This window comes from Dasypus novemcinctus, chromosome 18 (assembly GCF_030445035.2).
Source record: "Dasypus novemcinctus isolate mDasNov1 chromosome 18, mDasNov1.1.hap2, whole genome shotgun sequence".
In the NCBI taxonomy this organism is placed as follows: Eukaryota; Metazoa; Chordata; class Mammalia; order Cingulata; family Dasypodidae; genus Dasypus; species Dasypus novemcinctus.
In genome coordinates, this window is record NC_080690.1 from 39,672,403 (window position 1) to 39,692,260 (window position 19,858).

Here is a 19,858-nt window from a genome sequence, read left to right on the forward strand (position 1 = left end):
CATCTTTCTCCTCTTCCTCGTCAGTGTTGGCACTATCATCATTTTGCGTCTTGCTTTAAGGAAATCTAATCTGTGGACATATCTGCTTCAACAACTAGTCAATTTGCGTGTCAAAAAGATTCTTTACAAAGCCATCTTCAACAGTATTCCTTTAAATTTTGATCTGCCCTCCAAAAAATTTACACAAATTGAATACATTATTATGTAAAGGAAGATACATTTACTTTCAACTTGAATATGTATTTGCATAACATAAGAAATGTTAGGTAGATTTTCATGTCTTCTTTTTACATGGCCGTGATAATAAAAGATGTCTATAAGGTCTAGAAATAGAGACATTATTAGCTGTTTTTAAGACTGAAAATGTTCTTAACCACATCATTTATATTTACTTATGTTTCCAGACATATGGACAACCTATAAATAAACAGGGATAAGTTGCTTGGCTCTTTGGATGAAGTTTTACTCTTTTACATGCTTGGTTTAAAAAAAAACAGCTATATATTTTATGAATTTCCATATTCATAAACAAGACACTGAAAATTTATAGATAAAGGAATAATTTTGACTTTTCCTACTCAATATGGGTTTCAGAAACCATGACCAAATTATAGCAAATCCTAACTTGGAGGATGATAGAGTTATTTTGTTTGAGTTAGTTCAATATATTCAGGTAGGGCATTTTTTTTTTTTTTTTTTTTTTACATTTTCCTAAACTGTACTCGTCTCTGAAATTTTAAAAATAAACCATCTTTCTGGGGGTATTTCTGAGTTCTACAATGTAAAGAATTTTGTTCTCCAGGATTTTTCTTCTAGTCTCATTCCTCAGGTGCATGGTGAAAATGAAAATAATTTAATTTTTAAAAACAAGTTTTTTAAAACCTAAAAACCACAGAACAGATTACTTTTCTAGTTTGGTTCTTAAAATGATCAAGGGATTATCCATAGGTATTAGACAAATGGAACTATGGGACTATTTCTACATTAAACTTGTTTCCAGGTTCTGCAATGACAAAAAATCATAGCCCGGGTGAGCATCTGCCTGGTCAATCAGTGGCCAGCATTGGCCTGAGTCAGCTAATTGTGTGTGATTGGGATTAGGTAGCAGGGATGACACGTCCCTCTCCAAACAAAGAAAATCAGGTTTGTGCTGTTTCACATGACCACTGATCTTTCTGGGCCAGTAAGAACAGCAGAAACTTGGGTCTTCCTGACGTCTGCACCTGCAAACAACCAAGATGGAAGGAATGAACCATGGTGGCGGAGGGGAGGGGAGGGAGAAATCCTGTGCTGGACAAATTATCATCACCCAACATTTAGGTCCTGAAAGACAGGCACAGTCAATGTCTAATCCTTGTCTGTATATACTGCAGACTCTAAAATGCTTATTCATAGCTTCAGAAGGTGAGTGTGTCATGCAGGGGGAAGGCGCCGGGAGGGGAGGTGTAAAAAGAATGCATGCAGCGTGTGCATGTATAGTGGGGGTAGGGGCTGCTGGGGGTGGGAGGTGGGTTATGACGGGTGGAGTAGGTTCTCTGTGTGGTGATACCTCCGATTTCAAGACTGATGATTTGTTCGAGCTCTTTCGAAGAGCCAGGCAGCTTCAAAGAGCAGGCACGAATTCCCACAGCAACCCTCAGCCGGCAAGAGGCTGGCTGGAGCAGTGTCTGCCATGCAGGGTACAGAGGAGGGCTTGTCCTCAAGTAGCTTTGGAGCAAGAGTCCAGAGCTGTAGCAGCAGCAACAATCTGGGGACAGTGGCCACCAGCGGTTAACAAGTGGAGGGCCAGAGGGAGGGCCCAGCTGCAGCCATGCTCTGAAGACAGGGATCCCAGCATTGCCACCTCCACAGCGGTGGTAGCAGGCAGAACAGCCCCGTGCCTTCCAGGAAGGAGAGCTGCCTGGGGGTAGCCTGCACCCAGGCGTTCTCAACCTCAGCATCAGTAGCATTTGGGGCGGAACAATTTGTTGTTGTTGTGGGGTACCGTCCTGTGTGTTCAGAAGGTCTAGCAGCATCCCTGGCCTCTACCCATTAAATGCCAGTAGCAGCACTTCCTCTGCAGGTTGTCACAACCAAAAGTGTCTCCAGGCATTGCCAAATGTCCCTTGGTGTATGTATGTGTGTGTGTGTGTGAAATCACCCCAGACAGGGAATCTCTATATTAGATCCTCAAACTCTGTTTTGCTGGTTTCATCATTTCCAAAACTGGGGAGCTGGGCCTTGGTTGGCCTGACTTTGTGTGTGTGCCTTTGCTCACGTGGGAGGGTTGGCACACACATTTATGCGTGGCTGTCCACGTTTCACGGACCACCAGAGAATGTCCCGGAAGATGGCCAGCTCCTCCTGTTCTGTCAGTCCAAATACACAGGCAAAGACCACAGGCTGAGTGAGAGGGTGGTGAAGGGTGTCCAGCTCAAAGCCTCAGAGGAAAGCGGGGACTGAGCGCAAGACCCCGGGTCCAGGCCCAGGCCAAAGAGAAGGACACCCCTGCCCCAGGAGAAAGGACCTGGAAGACAAACAGGAGAGCCGCCCCGTGGCTGATTGCTTAGGTGTTGGGTTCAGAGGGACCCCAGACCCACTCGCCGCGGGGCCAGGAAGCAAAGGGGACCAGAAGCTCCGGGCTAGAGGCTGGGGAGGGAACTTCCGCCTCTGGCTGGGAGCGGCCGAGCAGCTGGCCCCATCCCTTTTATAGAATCTGGCGGGGCGGTTGCTCCGGGCGGGGGTCTCCCGGCCCCTGAGCTTAGGCTGCGGGCCCGCCCCCGGCTTTCTCCCGGCCATTGTGAGCCGGTATTGATCCGGCCGGGAAGGAGTAGGGCCGCGGCAGCTGAAGCCCCGGGGTGGTCAGCATTGATCCGGGGGGCCCCCCTCCCGGGGTTATTTATAGGCTGCGCCGCCCTGGCGAGTACCCGGGGAGAGCTCGTTTAACGAGGGTTCAGGGCGCTCTTCGCTAGCTGGTTAACTTTAAGTATTGGAAATGGAATTGACGCGCACATAATAATATTATGATTCATACAAACCACTTCTCAGGCAACTCGATATATTTCATTACCTCCTTTCTAGCAAATGTATTGATTTCTGTTTTGCGGTTTTATAACACAATTTCAAGGCTGTTGTGGGCTTAATGAGCCGTGTTCTTATGATGTTTAAAAAGATTTGAAGCTATTGTTGAAATAAATATTATGGATCACCCCCTCCCGGGGCCCCCGCCTTCCCTCCCTGCTCCCTCCTCCCTCCTCGCCCCCCTCCCCTCCCCAGCCCCTGCTCGGGCTGAGTCGCCAGCAGAAAGCAGGGGGCTCCCGGCTCCGCGGCCCTTTGTGGTCCAGATCAAAGGCCCGCGCGCCACAAAGGCGGCCCCACTCGGGCCGCGCGGCCACACACAGCCGCACCTGCAGCGCGGCCAAATGTCACTGCCGCTTCTGCGGCGAGCGCGGGGGACGCACCTCGGACGAGGCCGAGGACTCTAATAACGCTTGATGGGAATTGATGGGGAAGGAGGCGCGCCGTGCCCGGGGCTGTTTATTAGCTGCCCCGACTTCCCGCGCCCAAGCTCGAGCGGCTGCACCTGTGGACCCCCTTCCCCGCGGCCTTTATGGAAGCTGACAGATTTTATTAACTTTAAGGAAGAACTTTCCAGCGCGTGGAGGGCCGCGGTTTATTTTGTATTCATGCGAAACGGAAACCGAAAAAGCCATGTTTACATATTTACCGGCCCTGGCGACCTCCCTCGGGGACTCCAGAAGTCCCGATACAGATTAATTTTGTCATAAAATTGACTGGTGTGTTAAGCGATCTTGGGAGTTTGGGTGATGTTGGTGGAGGTCCGATTTTTTTCCCCAATGGGAAAAAGCTATATTCAATTACCTAATATCTCAGAGGAACCCCAGAAGAATTTCCAAATCGGGCAGAAATTGAATCTCAGAATTCTGTTTGCTCCTGGGGAGAGAGCATTTGCAAGCAACCCAGGTAGGTTTCCCCCACAGTCAGCTTCCCCGAATCTTTCCGATGGCCTGAAAACTAAAGGCAAGAACTGGGAGGATCATCAAACTTTGTGAGAATGCCCCTTGGAGACTTGTTCCCGCTCCGGCTCCCGGACGTGTTGTGCTCGGACACCAGATGCTAAACCCCAATACATTTGCAAGAACAAAATATAACTACAGTTCATTTAGTAAAATGATATGCTTGGTGGGGAAAATACTATTATATAATTCAACCTGGCTTTAGAGAACATCCCCGCTCTTGCTTATTAGAAAGATCCTGAACAGAATCGGGAACAGAATATTAAGATTTTGCTTATCGTCCTGTTTTCCATTGCTTTCAGGATGTTTCTAGGTTTTATGTCTCCTGGCAAATGGAAGTTCACGACTATGGAAATTTATGTTATATTAATGGCCAACTGTTGAAAATACAGCCACAGAGAGTCAGCTGGGTATATTGCTTATTAGTTTAAAAGCATAAGCTTTCTGGAGCTTCCTTTTGTGTGCCAAATAAACTTCAAATGAACTGAGGATCATTTTGCAGGAAACTCTTTAAGTTGAGCGATAATAGAAAGTAGTTAGTAGAATATTACACTTTTCATTTGGGCAAGCAGATGGGATGCCTGCTTTTAGATTTAATCAGGGGCTGACAGACAGGTAGAACTGCGGCGTGTTTTAGTTGGAGTCTCTTTCTTTTCAGGAAAGAATGAAACTACTTAATATTCAGTAAAGCCCCCCACCCCCACCCATCTATCCCACAGTAACTCGTGATGTCTAATGCCTAACTCTCATTTCTGATGACATTACAAAGTACAAAGGTTATTTAACTGCAAGTGAATTCATTTATTAACACATCTTTTACCCCATTCTACCCTTGCAAAAAAAAAAGTACGGATGTGTGTGTGTGTGTGTGTATATATATGTATGTGTTTAAAAAATAAAACGGGGGCTGCTTAAATCGCCCAAATCTGCATTTACATAAACACAGATGTAAATAAATGATTTAACAATTTGGGAGTCACGAGTCTCTGACCTCATGCTTTCTCAACTAACCTTTTTAAAAGATTTTGATATCAATTGTTTCTCTTTTTTCCCCAGAAGCATAATACACCGTAACCTTAGCACACACAATCTATTTCAACAGAGGGATACAGACAAGTGCAGTCAATGGTGGATTTTAATGTCGTGGCAGAGCTTATATTACCTGGCTGGAAACAAAATCTTTTCCCCCCTTCAAATGCAAGTCCCTCGACGCCCCCATCGGAGATCATTTGTTATGCAGAGTTGTGTGAGGCAATCAAAATTAATTCACAGTGATCTTTTCACCCAGAACCTCCAGCTTCTAATAATGGCCCTTCTCAACAGGTGTTCATTGTGGCAGCCTGACTTCAAATTGCCAGACTAAAGGTTTTATTCTTTAGTCATTTCTTTTTTTAATCTTGAACTTGTAATTTACTAATCTGCAGCAGCTGCCAAGAAGGACCCAGCTGCTAACCCGGAGGGAAAGTACCTCTGAGGAGGGTGAGGACAGGGGCCCAACTTCACCTCTGGACAACCAGGAAGGCAAAATAGAAATTCAGGCCCAGAGAGAGAGCTGGGTGGAGGGACCAGCCCTTTCTCTGAGGCTGGTCTACAGTGGGTGATGTCTGGTTCAGATCCCTTTGAGAAGGCTCCAGAAATATACTGGGTTATGTACAAGTGAGCGGAGAGGAGATTTTAACAGCAGCAACCACCACCACCAGAAAAAATGCCAAGAAGGAGGAAAGGACTTTTAAAAATGTGCATTTTCCCCCAGTTCAGCCAGTTTAGCCCCTGCTATTGTGCCGCCTTTGCCAATTTTCAAATGAGAGAGAGAGAGAAGGAATTAAGTTTTACTGCAGAGATTCTCGGACTTCATGGCTCATCAGAATCAAGTTGGTGAGGTTGTGTGAAGGGAAGAAGGAGATCAGACTCCCAAGTTTGAAATCACTAAAACTGGAGATTCCAAGGGTTCCAGGTCCAGAGATTCTGGTTTAGGAGGGCTTGGCCTGGAGCCTGGGAATATACATTTTAACAAGTATCCACAAAGTTTGGATGCTTGTGGTCTCGTTTGGAGGTTAACCAGCAGACAAAACCTAGGAGCCTTGCGTCTTTTCATCCTCGTAAGCCACTCTCCACCTGCCTCTCTAATCCCATCTCTACAGCGGGTTCGCCGTCTGTCCCTTCTCTCTCATGTCTCCCAGCACAGGATGCCATGAGAGGGCATCTGAGCAGCTGTGCCTGGGGAGGCCTGGTTTCCTTCCTAAGCATGCACCCATCGCATCACAGGAAGACAAAGTCACCACGGAAGTGGCCACCTTTGCCACGAGGTAAGTCTTGGCCTCCTGGTTTCTTTGGGCAACGAGCTCTGGGCTGGTATCCGAGTGGGTATGTTCCCCTACACGCCCCTGTTGCCCTGACTGAAACAGGGAAAGGACCCCTGTCTGAGGCGGAGGTGGGTGTGCTAGGCAAGGGTTGAACTAAAGGGGAGAGCCCAGAGGCTCACCCAGGGTGAGCAGACAATGAGAAGAGTCAGTTGCTGCCCTCAGCCTTGTCACAGACTGGGGGTCACCAAGGAGGGGGTGCTGGTAAAGCTCAGTTGCCCTTCGACCCCTAGACTCCCGGACAGAAAAGTCAGATTCCTTCTGCATTTGTTGAAAGGAGTCAAACCGGACATTTCCTGAGAGTCTAGAATTAAGATGGAGACTCTCAAAGTGCTAGAATATCCAGAATTTATTGGACGCTTCATTGTCTTGTTGGCCATCCTCCCCCGAGGCCAAGCTTCCGTGGAAAAGTCGTCCCCAGGGAGACAGGATGTCCCTTCAAACCCCTCTGTTCAGGGAACAGTCGCTCCGTAGCCTTTTGGCTTGGTTGTTTTCCTCGTGAAGGCTCTCCTGGATCCTTTCAAAACTTAATTATGGCTATAAAAACTGTGCAAGGAGTGAAGCAGTGCTGATGGATATGTTGCGCTGCGTCTTCTCGGGTACGTTTGTCCACACGTGGGGCAGCGCGGCTGCTCTGAGCACTGATGCACATTGATTTTTTAATACATGAGCGGCTTCGTTTGTTCTGCTTTCATGAGCCTTTTTCATTTGGTGGGGGGAGTGGAAAGCTTTCTTGGGCTCCAACACCAGAGGACCCCTCCCTCACCATGAACCTAGCGGGGGAGAAGAATACTTCCCAGCCTCATCTCTGGATTGTACAAAACAGCCTGCATGTATTTCACATGAGAGAGAATGCTCACCAGCCTCTCTAAGAAAGTGCTTTCTCCTTTGCCTCCACAGGGACCTTCCTACTGTGATGTTGCTGAGGGGCAACCTAGGGAAGTTTCTAAGTGGTGATTTCCACACTGGGTGGACCTGGCAGCTTGTGGGATTTGGTGACTGATACATCTGGGGATATGGGGGCTGTCAGCCTGGAGAAGGTAACTGGGGACGGTATTATTCTATAACTGCCTACTTAGCATAATTTAGAATTTTGTTTCCCAGACCCACATAAGAAAGGTCCAAGAAAAGATTACTTTCATTTGGCAGATGAGGAAGCTGAGGCCCAGAATGGGGAAGACACTTGTTCAAGGTCACACAGCAAATTTGAGACAAGACATATTGCTCAGATGGTGGGAGCCATCCCTTGACCTGCTGTTTGGAGTTTTTAAGCTGTTAAACTAGTAAACCTTTTGTTATGGAGATAATTATATCTATAGTGTTTCCCCAAGTGCATTCATTTGAATCATTCATTCTTTCATTTGATCATTCAACAAATTTAATGGAGCATCTAATATGACTCAGGCACATAGGAGCTGGGGATAAAATGGTGAGCAAAGAAGACATGGTCAATGCCCTCATGCAGTTTGGGGTCTAGTGGGGAAAACAGACACTAAACAAATTATTACCCTTAATTAAGTAATTATAGTCATAAAAAGTGATCTGAGGGAAGCATATGTGGCTCAACTGATAGAGCGTTTGCCTACCGTATAGGAGGTCCAGGGTTTGAACCCAGGACCTCCTGGTCCATGTGGTGAGCTGGCCAGTGTACAGTGCTGCCGTGCACAAGGAATGCCGTGCCATGCAGGGGTGCCCCCTGCAAGGAGAGCCACCTCACAAAAAAAAAGCATAGCCTGCCCAGGAGTGGCGCCGCACACATGGAGAGCTGGCACAGCAAGATGATGCAACAAAGAGACACAGATTGAGAATACAAACAGACACAGAAGAACACACAGCGAATGGACACAAGAGAGCAGACAATGGGGGTGGGGGGGAGGGAAGGGGAGTGAAATACATAAAAATCTTTTTAAAAAAAAGTGGTCTGAAGGGAGAATTCAAGGTCTTTTACAGAGACCTGATCAAGCATAGAGGTGAGGGTGATAATGTTAGGAAAGGCTAGGTGTATCAGTTAGGCTGGATTATGTTTTGCTTGGTAACAAACAGGCCCCAAATGTCAGGGGATAACAAAACATTTTTCTTTCTCCCATGCAGATCAGAAGGGAGGCTCTGCTCCATGTATTCACTCAGGAGAGGCTCCAGTCAACACTGCTTCCACACTCATGGAAGAAGGAAAGCAATGCACTGTCTCTTCCCAGAGGCAGCAATTTTCACTTCTGCTCACATGTCATTGACTGTTCAAGTCACATGGCCGCACCTAACTCTGAAGGGGGTGGGAAAGGGATATCAGAAGGAGGAGATTCAAAATGCCAACCATGCAGAGTTAGGGAAGGCTTCCCTGCCTCATGCAGGCATCTGAACTTTATATAAGAGTTTACCAGGAAAAGGGTAATGTAAAGGAAGGATGGAGGGGCATCTAGGAAGTGGCCAGAGTGAGGCAGGAAGAATTACAGATTGGTTGGGTAGTAGAAGGGAGGCCCAAGTCACTGGAACCCAGAGAGCCAGGGGAAAGGGACTTCCATGCCAACTGGACATGGATGGGTGGGGCTTAAATGCCAGCATGAGACTGTTGGTCGATACCCCAAGGGGGAGGAGAGTGGCCACACGGTGTTTGAAATGGTGGGTGTTCATGTGTGTGTGACATGATGAAACTGCATCTTACAAAGATCACCTTAGCTTCAATATGAGGAACAGGTAGAGAGAAGGTTCCAGGGAGTAGATGCTTATGCAGTGTGACACTTCTGGGGTGGGGAGCACGCCCACTACCCTGACAAAGAAACTGTATGCCAGGGAAGGCTGAGATACTTGGCCAAGGCAGCAGCTTGTTAAGTGGGGGAGCCAGGCTTCATGCCTTTTCCTTCACCTAGGACCCTAGACCCTACCTGGTCCCCCCTGGCCCTCTGGGGAATCCACACCAACATTCAGAGTCTTCTACTTTTCCCCCAGTGCCCAGCAGGGCCGTGGGCATCTTGTCCGGCTCGTTTAAATGTTATGGAATGGAATTTTTGGTCCAAGCTCGCTATTGTGTTCATCTTCCCAATTGCTGAAGTGCCCCTGTGTGTCAGGCTCCTGAGAAAACGTCCCAAAGATGAAATTTGTGTGTCCACAAAGGTGATATGTTAAGGACATCAAAGAGAAGTTTCAGAAATGGCTGTTGGGCAAAGCAAGCGAACCTTTCAAGTGTAGATCCCCCATCTCCCAATTAGCATACAAAAACATTTTTAAAGAAATAACCTTTAATAATAAAATGCTATAATCTCAATAAGACATTTCAGCAGGGAATTATTAGATATTAATTCATGCCTAGTTGCACTGACAGCTCTCGACCGTCAACGTTAGCCTAATAGCACACTAGGTGAGAATTAATATGCCATAATTCACGCTCTGTCATGCATTATTGCTTAAATAAGATACATGAAGAATAACCTATTCTGGCGAAATAACTAGGATTCTCAGAGTTCTCCTGGCCAAGTTATAAATAGTTATGTTAGGATCCAGAATTTTTTTTGTATTACTAAATTTGAAATAAATTGCATATATGTATCCTCATCTGTAATTACCGTGAACATTTTTCTTAAGTACTAACATTAAGTTCAGTCATATTCCATGTTTTAAAATTGAACTTAAGCAAAATCACATAATTTTCTTGAGACCAAAATAGAAATTTCTTTCCTCCATATATAATTGTATCTGGTACTATGGCATGATATAGCTTATACGGATGATGGCTTAGGAGCAGAGAAAAGGCCTGACCTAAAAGATACAAAATAGAAACAGAGGAGCAGAAGGGCTTAGAAGACATGCTGTTTATGTTTTTGAAGAGTTTATGTCTCCCTGGATAATTATGGTTACTCCTGAGTGCCTGTTTTCCCAGCAAAGGGAGAGCGAGAGAAGTAGGAGGAAATGCCTGGCCTCCAGTAGCTTAGAGTTTCCTGGAAGGGACCTTACTGATGTAGCTGACAAATTAACAGTAAAACAGCTATAATATGAGTCTTCACAAGATAATAGCTGAGAAAATGCCAAGATATGATGAGGAAGATCATGGAGTCAATGGAAAGGGCACTGTAGGTAGCATTGGAGACTCACAGAGCTTGGAGGTGAATCATTCATTAAAGCATTCATTTATTCCTCAAAAATTTATTAAGCACCTATGCTGTGCCAGTCCCTCTGCTGGACACAGCATATAAAGAAGCAGGTCTCGTGGTCTGAGAGATGGGCATTTAAATAGGTAACTACAATTTCACGTGGTAGTAACCCAAGAGGTCAGAAGGCAGCAATGCCTGTCTCAGATTGGGGATGGGAGAGTGGATCAAGAAAGGCTTCATGGAAGAGGTGAGATGAAAGAGGGCCAAGGGTAAATGAAACAGAGTTGGCAAGAGGTATAAATAGAGGTTGGGTCAAGTTTACAGACCATGGAAAGGAGCTAGTATGTTGTCCTTACATGATTAGGTTTTCTTTTAGATCTAGCTGCCTGAGTGCTCTGTAAAATTTGTATCTGGGAAGACAAGGGAGGAAGCGGAGAGATGAGATAGGAAGTGGTTTTTTCAGTCCAGGAGAAGGGATGGAATTCAGGACGAGGGGAGAGGGAGTGAGAATGGAGGGCAGGAGTTTAGGAAGCCAAACAAGGACGCATGGAGACTGAAGACTGGATGATGACCCTAGTTTGGGACATGGTATATTTGAGGCTTGAGTTTATTGGGGAGAAGTCTGGGCCACAGGTCACAGTGTGAGAGTTTCCCACATTTGTAAACCTAGAACAGCAGAGCTGAAAGAGCTATTAGAGATCGTCTGACCCATCCTACCAATCATTTTAGAGATGGGGAAACTGAGTTCCAGAAAGGGGAAGGCTATTGTGACCATCACCACAGACCACCTGAATCTTTCTCCAGATTGATTATTTCCTTTTGATGAAAGTTTTGCATTTGAGTCATTGACTAAAAGAAGTGGCGATGAAAGCAGAGGAGAGAATGTTCCAGATGGGGTAATGGCATCCCCAGGCTTCAGGTATTTTCAGATGGTATCTGTGAGTCTTACCATAACTAGTTAGTTAATATCTTTCTCAGCTCCATTTTTTTACTTTAATAAATTTATTGAAAAAGGGAAAGTTTATATAACTTCTGTAAATTCAAATTGACCTTTCTTTTGAAAGAAGCAAACCTGAAAACTATCTCCATGAAAATAAAGCCATAGATTTAAATTCTGCCCAGATACTGTTGCCTGCCTGAGGCTGATTCTCTCTTTGTAAAACAGAGACATTGTTTTGGAGAAGTGTTAAGACATATTAGTACCAAACTGAGCCTCTCTGCCTGTTTTTATAGGATGGGAAGAAAACTGAAAAGAGAATACTTCTCTCAGTATGTGAGTCAAGGCTATTGAATAGCATACCCTGTACCTCCTAAAACATGTCACACTTTGGGAAATACTGGACTAGAAAAGGGCGAAATAAAATGTATCATTTCCCCATGTCCCACAGATGAGCTCTTGTAAGACTTATGGAATAAAAGAATGAGAAAATGAGAGTTTGGTATGAATTTGTTGAATAACTTTTTACAAGTTGAAATAAAGCCTATTTGAAAGTACGGATGAGAGTGTTCAGTTTTGCCTTTCAGAAAGCGGAGGTTGATTCTGGGTCCTGACCCAGTTCCTGGGATGGGCATGAGGATCAAGTGAGGAGATTATACGCCCAAGAGCTGTGCTGGCGCCAATAAGCTGTGTCCAGAGATGCATGGCCCACTCCTCCAGGCCACCTGCATCCCAGGAAGGAAACAAGAGCACAGCCTCAGAATAACACTTCTGAGGGAGCTGGCTCTACCCCTGCAGTGTGGGAACTCTTGAGGGCAAAGCACACATCCTAGCTGGGTTTGGGACAAACCAAGTATCTCAAATGTACTGTCCCCTGATTCTTTCCATCTCATGTGTCTTAGTTTGGGTTCCCCCAAAAGCAAAGCCTGAAACTATGACCTCATGCTGATTAGTTTATTTGAACGTTGATTCCAGGAAACAGGAGTGAAAGGGCAGGGAACAGAAGACAAAGAAGGAGCAAAAGTCTCCCTTCTCCCCCAAAAAAGTGACTGAGCTGGTTACAGCTGTGGGAACCTGGGGCTTTATCCCATGGGATTGGAGGGAGACTGAGGAACCAGGCAGATTCACTGCAGTATTGACCCTTCCATGGTAGGGGGCTGGGGTTATCTGTGGACTGCCACCCCCACTGGCTGAGAGTTGCCCCTGAGTATTTAGGGATGGCTCCCCCATATTCCTGAACTGTGCCTACAACCAAGGCTGAGCAGCTGCTCACACTTCCCAGAAAGCTCTGAGGCAGAAACAGGGCCCAAAGGCATTTCTGTGAACCTTTCTACCACCCCAAGCTGAAATCAGATGGAGCCACGTCTGCTTCGTTCCTGAGAGACCTGAGGAGTGAGGAAGCCAGAGGTAGGTGCCACCCCAAGGAGTAAAGCTTTGTACCCCCAGGTGGTGGCCGCGGCAGGTAGTTGATGAAGAGGGTGTAGGCTTGCTTTGAATTGTCCTCTAACCTCTCTCCACCCACCCCACCAAACCTTTCTCCAGGAAGCTGCATCACCCTGTGTCTTCTGGGAAATAGTCCAGGTGGAGAAACTATTCTTTGGCTTCCCAGAACGCCCCTGTGTTTGACGTGAATGCTGATTTTTTTTTGCCTCCTCTCTGTTGAGCTGGATGGTGGGCTTTTCAGGGCCCCTGACTTTTGGAACTCAGTGGCCTCTTCCCACATGTCATTTGTGACTTGAGCAAGTTGATTTGGTTGGAGAGAGAGGGAGCCTGGGAAGGGAATGAGAGGGAAGGGGGATTGCTTTGGGGCCTTCGCGGAACTTAAGGAGGAATTCCATATGCATCAGCATCGTTGCCCGTGCCTTTGCCCCCTCCCCAAAACTGTGACCCGTGGGCTTCCTAGATTGTTTCAAGCAAAACACAGGTGGAAACTGGGGGGTGGGGGATGGGCTCCCTTTGCAAGTCTCTCTGTCCCCTCCCCTCCCCAGCTCCTTTGAAAAGGATGCAGAAATGTCAATTGTCTCCTAGCTCAGTTACTTTGCTAACCCAATCAATCTATATGAAAAGAACAGATTAAATTGACTGATCCTCATATATTTAATGATTGCTGCTATTTGACCAGGATGCATTTCTCAGGAAGCGCCTGTCACAAGCTATCGATAGTCTTTTAATTCCACGTTACTTAGTGTTGGGCTTTCTCCCTCCCCAGGATGGCGGGTCTCGGGTGATTCCTGAGCTTGCACAGCAAGCAAACGGGATGCCAGACGGCTCCTCTTCACTACCGCACGGCTGGGCTTAATTCCCGGCTTATGGATTTTTCAATAGATGCAGCTTCTTGCATAGACAGTTCCATGATTTCCAAAACTACCTTTGTAATTTCTAGGGATGTCTCTGCTCATCAAAAGGGGTGCCATGAAATTCTTGGACAAAAACAAAAACCCACCTCTATTTAAATATGTCACTCTTGGTGATGACACTATGTGTGTAATGATAATCTTAGCTATCCTTTTTGGAGTCTTTCTTTTACAGCTTTATTTGATTTTATAGTCACAGAAACCCTAAAAGGTTGGTATTTTCATTATCTCTATTTTGCAATGAGGCTGCTGAAGGACAGAGAGGTTAGGGAAGGAGCCTGAGGTCACACAAGGAGCCCTTGGCAAGGCTGGGATGCCAGTCAAGGCTGTCAGACTGCGCATGCTGAGTGGTCTACCCCGCACTTTGATAATAAGACTTATGTGCTTCTGAATGCTGTCCATATGGGTACATGCCCTGTGATAATATTTGATTAAAATGCCAGGCTTAAAGATATGTCAGTTACGGTCTCCTTTGTCACAAAGGTTTCACTGTCTCTTTGCATCTGTGAGGATATAGAGTCCCCAAGACAGGCCTGCTTGCAGGTGAATGCCCCAAACATCAATATCATAGGGACCTTTATTTCCATCAGGTATGCCTTCCGCTTCTCTCTCTTTCTGCAGCTGAGAGCCTGGAACTTTCAAGTTAATTCACATTTTAACACAAATATGTTAAAGACCTCTTTCGTGTATTCATTCCATGATTTACCAAAACATATGCCAGGCCCTGTACTAGGAAAAAGAAGTTAAAAACACAGGTCATGTGTGCCCAGGAAACTTGCAGCCAAGTAAGGAGGCACATGCATGGAGACAATTGCATTATGGTCCCTGACAGATTCTTGGGGTGCTGTGGTAGCCGGAAGGCGGCATGCTTAACCCAGGCCACAAGGGGAGGTCTCTTAGAAGAAGCAGTGTTTGCCCCCAGCCCTAAGAGAAAACAGCAAGAGCTGGGTGGAGGAGGGCTTGCACTCAGGGATGACCTCTTTCTCTGAAAGCGTGCTCCACTACTTTCCGTGACCTAGATTAGGTTGAGTATGGTGGTGAGCCATGGAGAGGGGGTGGGAGAAGATGGAAAGGAGAAGGAAAGCTAGGAAACGACAGAAGCAGGTTTGACATCTATCGGGAAGGTGCTGGGGATCCATGGAAGAATTTCAGGCAAGACAGTGATAGATGTGAACCAGACACCTAGTTCAAGTCTCATCTCCATCACGTATGAGCGGCATGGCCTTGGGCTAATGCATGTCTTAGCTCCCTAAACCCCCAAGCCCTTATTAGGTAAGTCATCTCATTTCAGGGAGTAGCCGCAGGACAAAAGACGTAGAGGAGATAGAATGTTTAGTGCCAAAGCCAGGCCATAATAGGTGCCAAAGAAACGCCAGCTGCTCTTATGAGCCATTTGCATGTTAGAAAGCTCTTCCTAGGAGGGATCTATTGGAAGAAATCCAGGCTGACGTGTGAGATAAATTAGAATACTGAGAGGGTAGTCAAGTAAGACGGGACAGGAGCCTGAGCTAAGGCTGCAGCAGAAGACTGAGATATTACGGAGGTCAAGTTGGCAGCCACCAATGAGACACGGATGAGAACATGAACAAGTCCAGGATGACGTCGCGACATCATGGTTTAGTGACTGGGGGGTGGGCAGTGGTGTCATGCTCTGATAATAGGAGGAGCCGTGGGCTTGGGAAGGGACATGATGGGTTCGGTCTGCGAGGTGACGGGCTTGAGGTGCTCGCGGGCCCACATTAACTGCGCGGTATGGGGATAGAGCACTCCTCCCAAAGGACTGAAAGCTCCTCTTAACCTGGGGCATAACATGCTCTTCCTTTGTCTCTTCCAGAGAACCTCCCACAGATCAGAGTTCAGAGAATCCGATCCATCCTCTAAGCCCAGAGTAGGTGGCCACCTCCTCCGAGGAGCCGTTCCTGACTGCTCCCTTGCCCAGAGCACTGTGGGTCCCTTGGACTCTTACAGCTTTCCTCTTTGGGAGCATTTGTAAGTGCTGCTCATCAGAGGTGGGCATGTTTGATGCTCCTTTTCCGTCACAGTCCCCTACCCACCCCTGTGCTGGCACAGGTTGCCAACTGTGCCAACTGATTGATGAAAGGACAGTTTTCTTGCGTTGATTCTGCCCTGCAGAAAGCTCTAGGGCTTTTGGCTGTCCTGTGTCTGCAGAAACAGGAGCCTTGCTTGTTACCCACCTGGAAGGGAACATCTGATCAGGGATGTGAGCCTCAGAGGGGGCTCTGCAATGTCTCCTCTGAGCTCCCAGGGTCCAGCCTTGACCACCGTATGGAGGCCCCCACCATGAGACTCTCAGAGGCAGATTCATTTCTAGCTCAGCCCTGACTCCTGGTCTGTAAGCACCTAGCACCAGAGTCTGGGGCTCAGAGAGGCTCTGACTTTTCCTGGCTTTATCCCCCCACTGCCACCCGACCTTCTATACATCATTCTAGGCTCTTCCCCACCCCACCTCATTCCTGTCTAGAGCATTTGATCTATGGTCTATAAGTAGATGTAATGAAATGCCAAGTTTCTTTAAAAAGAACACCCCTCACCCCACCCCCACCAAAGGTTTCCCCGGGAATCATCCAATGACAGACAATAATGGTCTACTTGCCTTGGCTGGGCTGGGGCCCATGGCCCACCTCCCAGACCCCGCCTGCTGCTTGCTTTTGCCAGTGGTTTCTCTTCCAACCTGTTTATTTTCATTTTGTTTATATGAAGCTGCAAACAACCTTTTTAGGAGTAGCATGAAAAGCATGAGCTAATAGGCTGTCTTCTCCTCTTCCTTGGCTCCTTCAGTTTCAACAAAGAGGCAGGTCTGGACTCAGAGGGGATACTGGAATTGGTTCTTTTGGGCTGTGAGCAGGTATCCATCCAGGGAGTGTGGGAGAGCTCGGTTCCTTTACTTTGGGGAAAGTGAGGGAGTGGGACTGTTGTCCTAGGCTCCCTATCAGGCTAGCTCCTTTCTAACCAGGGACTTTAGCCTCTTCTATTAACTACAAGTCTTCTAGGTAACCTTATGGTATCTTTAGGATCTTATACCTTGTCAGGGCCTCAACCTTCCCTTCTATGAAATGATGGGATTAGATGGGAGGATTCCTATTAGAGGAGTTTGCATATCTGAGTTTTCAAGTGAGAGACAGCAGGCTTGCAGGGACCTCCTTCTTCTCAGGGGTGACTCCACTAGAGTGACATTCTGGGATTCCATGGAAGGTGTGGCGGTGATGTGTTTTCCCAGCCACCTCTTCTGCAAGGTCTGCCGGGACCGTGAGCTGAAGGCCACACTTTCACCCCTACTTCTGCCTCTATAATGACTTCTGCATACTGTTACTTCTTCATCCATAACAGGGTTTCTCAGCCTTGGCACTGTTGACATTTTGAACCAGATAAGTCTAATTCTTTGTCCTGAGGGGCTGTCCTGTGCATTGTAGGATGTTTAGCAGCATCCCTGGTCTCTGCCCACTGGATAGCAGGAGCAATCTGATACATCCCCACGCCAGTTATAATAACCCAAAGCATCTCTTGACATTGCCAAATGTCCCCCAAAGATGGGTGCGAAATCGTCCCCAGTTGAGAACATTGGTCTGTAATATTATCACATTGGTCCATATTTAATATTTGTCTTTCATACTCTGTTGAGATCTCTCTGGATCAAAGCTGTGCTCTAATTCTTTTCTGAGACACATAGGAGGGGTGTTGAATTAATGACCCTGGTAGGAGATATAGTAGGTTTTCTGGTTCAGATGGGTTTTTTGTACTTCTCATACCATAGTCATCCTCTCATCATAAATATTTGTGAGTCACTGTCAGGTGTCTCAGTGAGGGGATATGCAGGAGAACACAGGGTCAAGGACAGGGACCTTCTGGAACTTACATTCTAGTGAGAGCAGGGAAGACATGCAATAAAGAAATAAACAGGTAAGCGAGATAATTTCCAGCAGTGATCAATTAGAGGAAGAAAATTTTAAAAAGGTTGTGAATTGAGAGTGAGTAGGGTGGGGTGTCTTAGCTGGGTGGAAGAAGGGAATGCCTCTCTTGGGAGGTGACATCTCTGCTGTCACTACTTAGATAGGAAGGCAGAAGTACTTAAAAAGTAGTCATCTTACTCAGAGATGTACTTACCAGGTGCAATGAATGTGTCACGATGATGGGAGAGAGTGTTTCTGTGGGGGGAGTGGGGGGTGGGGGCGGTGGGGTTGAATGGGACCTCATATTTTTTTAATGTAATTTTTAAAAATAAATAAATAATTTTTTTAAAAAAGTAGTCATCTTTGCTTTTTCACCTTTTCCTTGTGCATGGCAGTGAGTACGTGCTCAATAAATATCTGTCAGTGATGCTAACACTCTCTCCTTTCTATACAAGAATGAGCAATGCATGGCCCTTTTTTTTTTAAAGATTTTATTCATTTTATTTATTCTCCCCCCTGCCCCCATTGTCTGCTCTGTGTGTCCATTCGCTGTGTGTTCTTCTGTGTCTGTTTATATTTTCTTTAGGAGGCACCAGGAACCAAGCCTGGGACCTTCCGGAGTGGGAGAGAAGCACTCAGTTTCTTGCGCCACCTCAGCTCCCTGGTCTGCTGCATCTCTTATTGCCCCTCATCTGTGTCTCTTTTTGTTGCATCATCTTGCTGTGCCAGCTCTCTGCGCAGGCCATCACTCTGCAGGCGAGCACTCATGCAGGGGCCAGCACTCCACAGATGCCAGCTCACTGCGCAGGCCAGCTTGCCTTCACCAGGAGGCCTGGGGAATCAAACCTCTGACCTCCCATATGGTAGACGGAAGCCCAATTGCTTGAACCACATCTGCTTCCCTGTAGAGCCCTTTGAATTGTACTTTTAAGTTCTAGAAACACCCACAAATGGGTGCGATCAGCCCATGTTTGCTGGCAAAAGTCTGAATCAACCCATGAATCATCCTGCCTCCACTGGGTTCTGTTTGTATGGAATTTCTTTGGAATGGACGGGACAATAATCTCCTTCCCAAATCCATCGTTTAATCTCTCATCAATCATCACAGTAATTTAAAACCTGAAACCCCATCTATGCACTCCAGCCATTTCCCAGCCCAGGTGTGAACCCCAGGAGTGGCTGGGGGAAAATATGCAAGCTTTCCACCCAGGGATCTACCTTGCTGGTCACATGTGTTCTGAGGTTGGGGTGACATTACCACCGAGCCTGAAGAAGAAGGTCCCCCACCCCCCACCGCCCTCACCCCAGCCCCCAGCAGGAGGGAAGGAAAAAGGAGCTTAATCATTAATAACCCTAACTTGCATTTCTAGAGCCTTGAAAATGAGAATTTTGCCCTTTTTTTTTTCCTGGGAGTAAATTGGGTCAGAGTGTTCCCAGAATTTACATTTCAATTAAAAATACAATAATAACACATTGTGCGAATAGTGAATGATTCCGACTCAGGGGAAGATGACACCGCCCGCTACTTTGTTAATGAAAAGCCCCCTTCATTCAGGCGGGCCACACAGCAGCGGTAACAAATCTCCTGTCTTGTTCTGTGTCTGGGACCCGGTGAAATGGGCAGGAAGGGGTGGGGCTGGGGGCGGTAAGTGCAGGCCCCACCACCCTGCGGGGCCTTTGAAGGGAGGGAGGTGAGAACGCTGCCCAGAGTTGGGCTTCTTTGGTTCTTCCGCAGTCCAGTTTTCAAGATCCAACCTGACTTTGCTTTTAAATTAAGGCGTTAAGAAAATAAATTAGGTGGGGCCTTTTGTTTGCTGCTTTTCTGTTGTTATTGTTTGTTTTGTTTTCCGGGCAATAGCTGATGGCATCCAAGAGTTGCCCAAATGCACCCCAACCCCTTTGTGAATGGATTTAACTTTTAAACAACCCCCCACCATTAGCTTTTTGAGTTGGAATCTGATAGAAACTTCGGCGGTCCTGGGCTACTACACCATCTGAGGACCTGGTATTACTACTTTTCTGGGAGAAAGCTGTCTGCATGTCAAGGGGATGTTGGTTGTGAAGTTAAGTATGGCTTGTTTTGAGCCCACCCTCCTTTCCCCTTTGCTGAGTTTTTGAGTTGGTCTGTAAGTTCCCCAGACATTTTTTCTCCAGATGCCTCTAATATGGGAAAGCAAAGGGCAGAAGGGGATTGTTCTTTT

At 46.7% G+C, this 19,858-nt stretch overlaps 1 long non-coding RNA gene across 1 annotated transcript; it reads left to right on the forward strand.

Annotated features, from left to right (window-relative positions):
* The first annotated feature begins 1,150 nt into the window (after window positions 1–1,150).
* Window positions 1,151–11,892, forward strand: LOC101423263 (uncharacterized). The gene is made up of 4 exons (XR_188721.3): window positions 1,151–1,404; window positions 5,073–6,322; window positions 7,277–7,416; window positions 8,468–11,892. It is a non-coding gene; the product is annotated as an uncharacterized lncRNA (long non-coding RNA).
* Window positions 11,893–19,858: the final 7,966 nt, after the last annotated feature.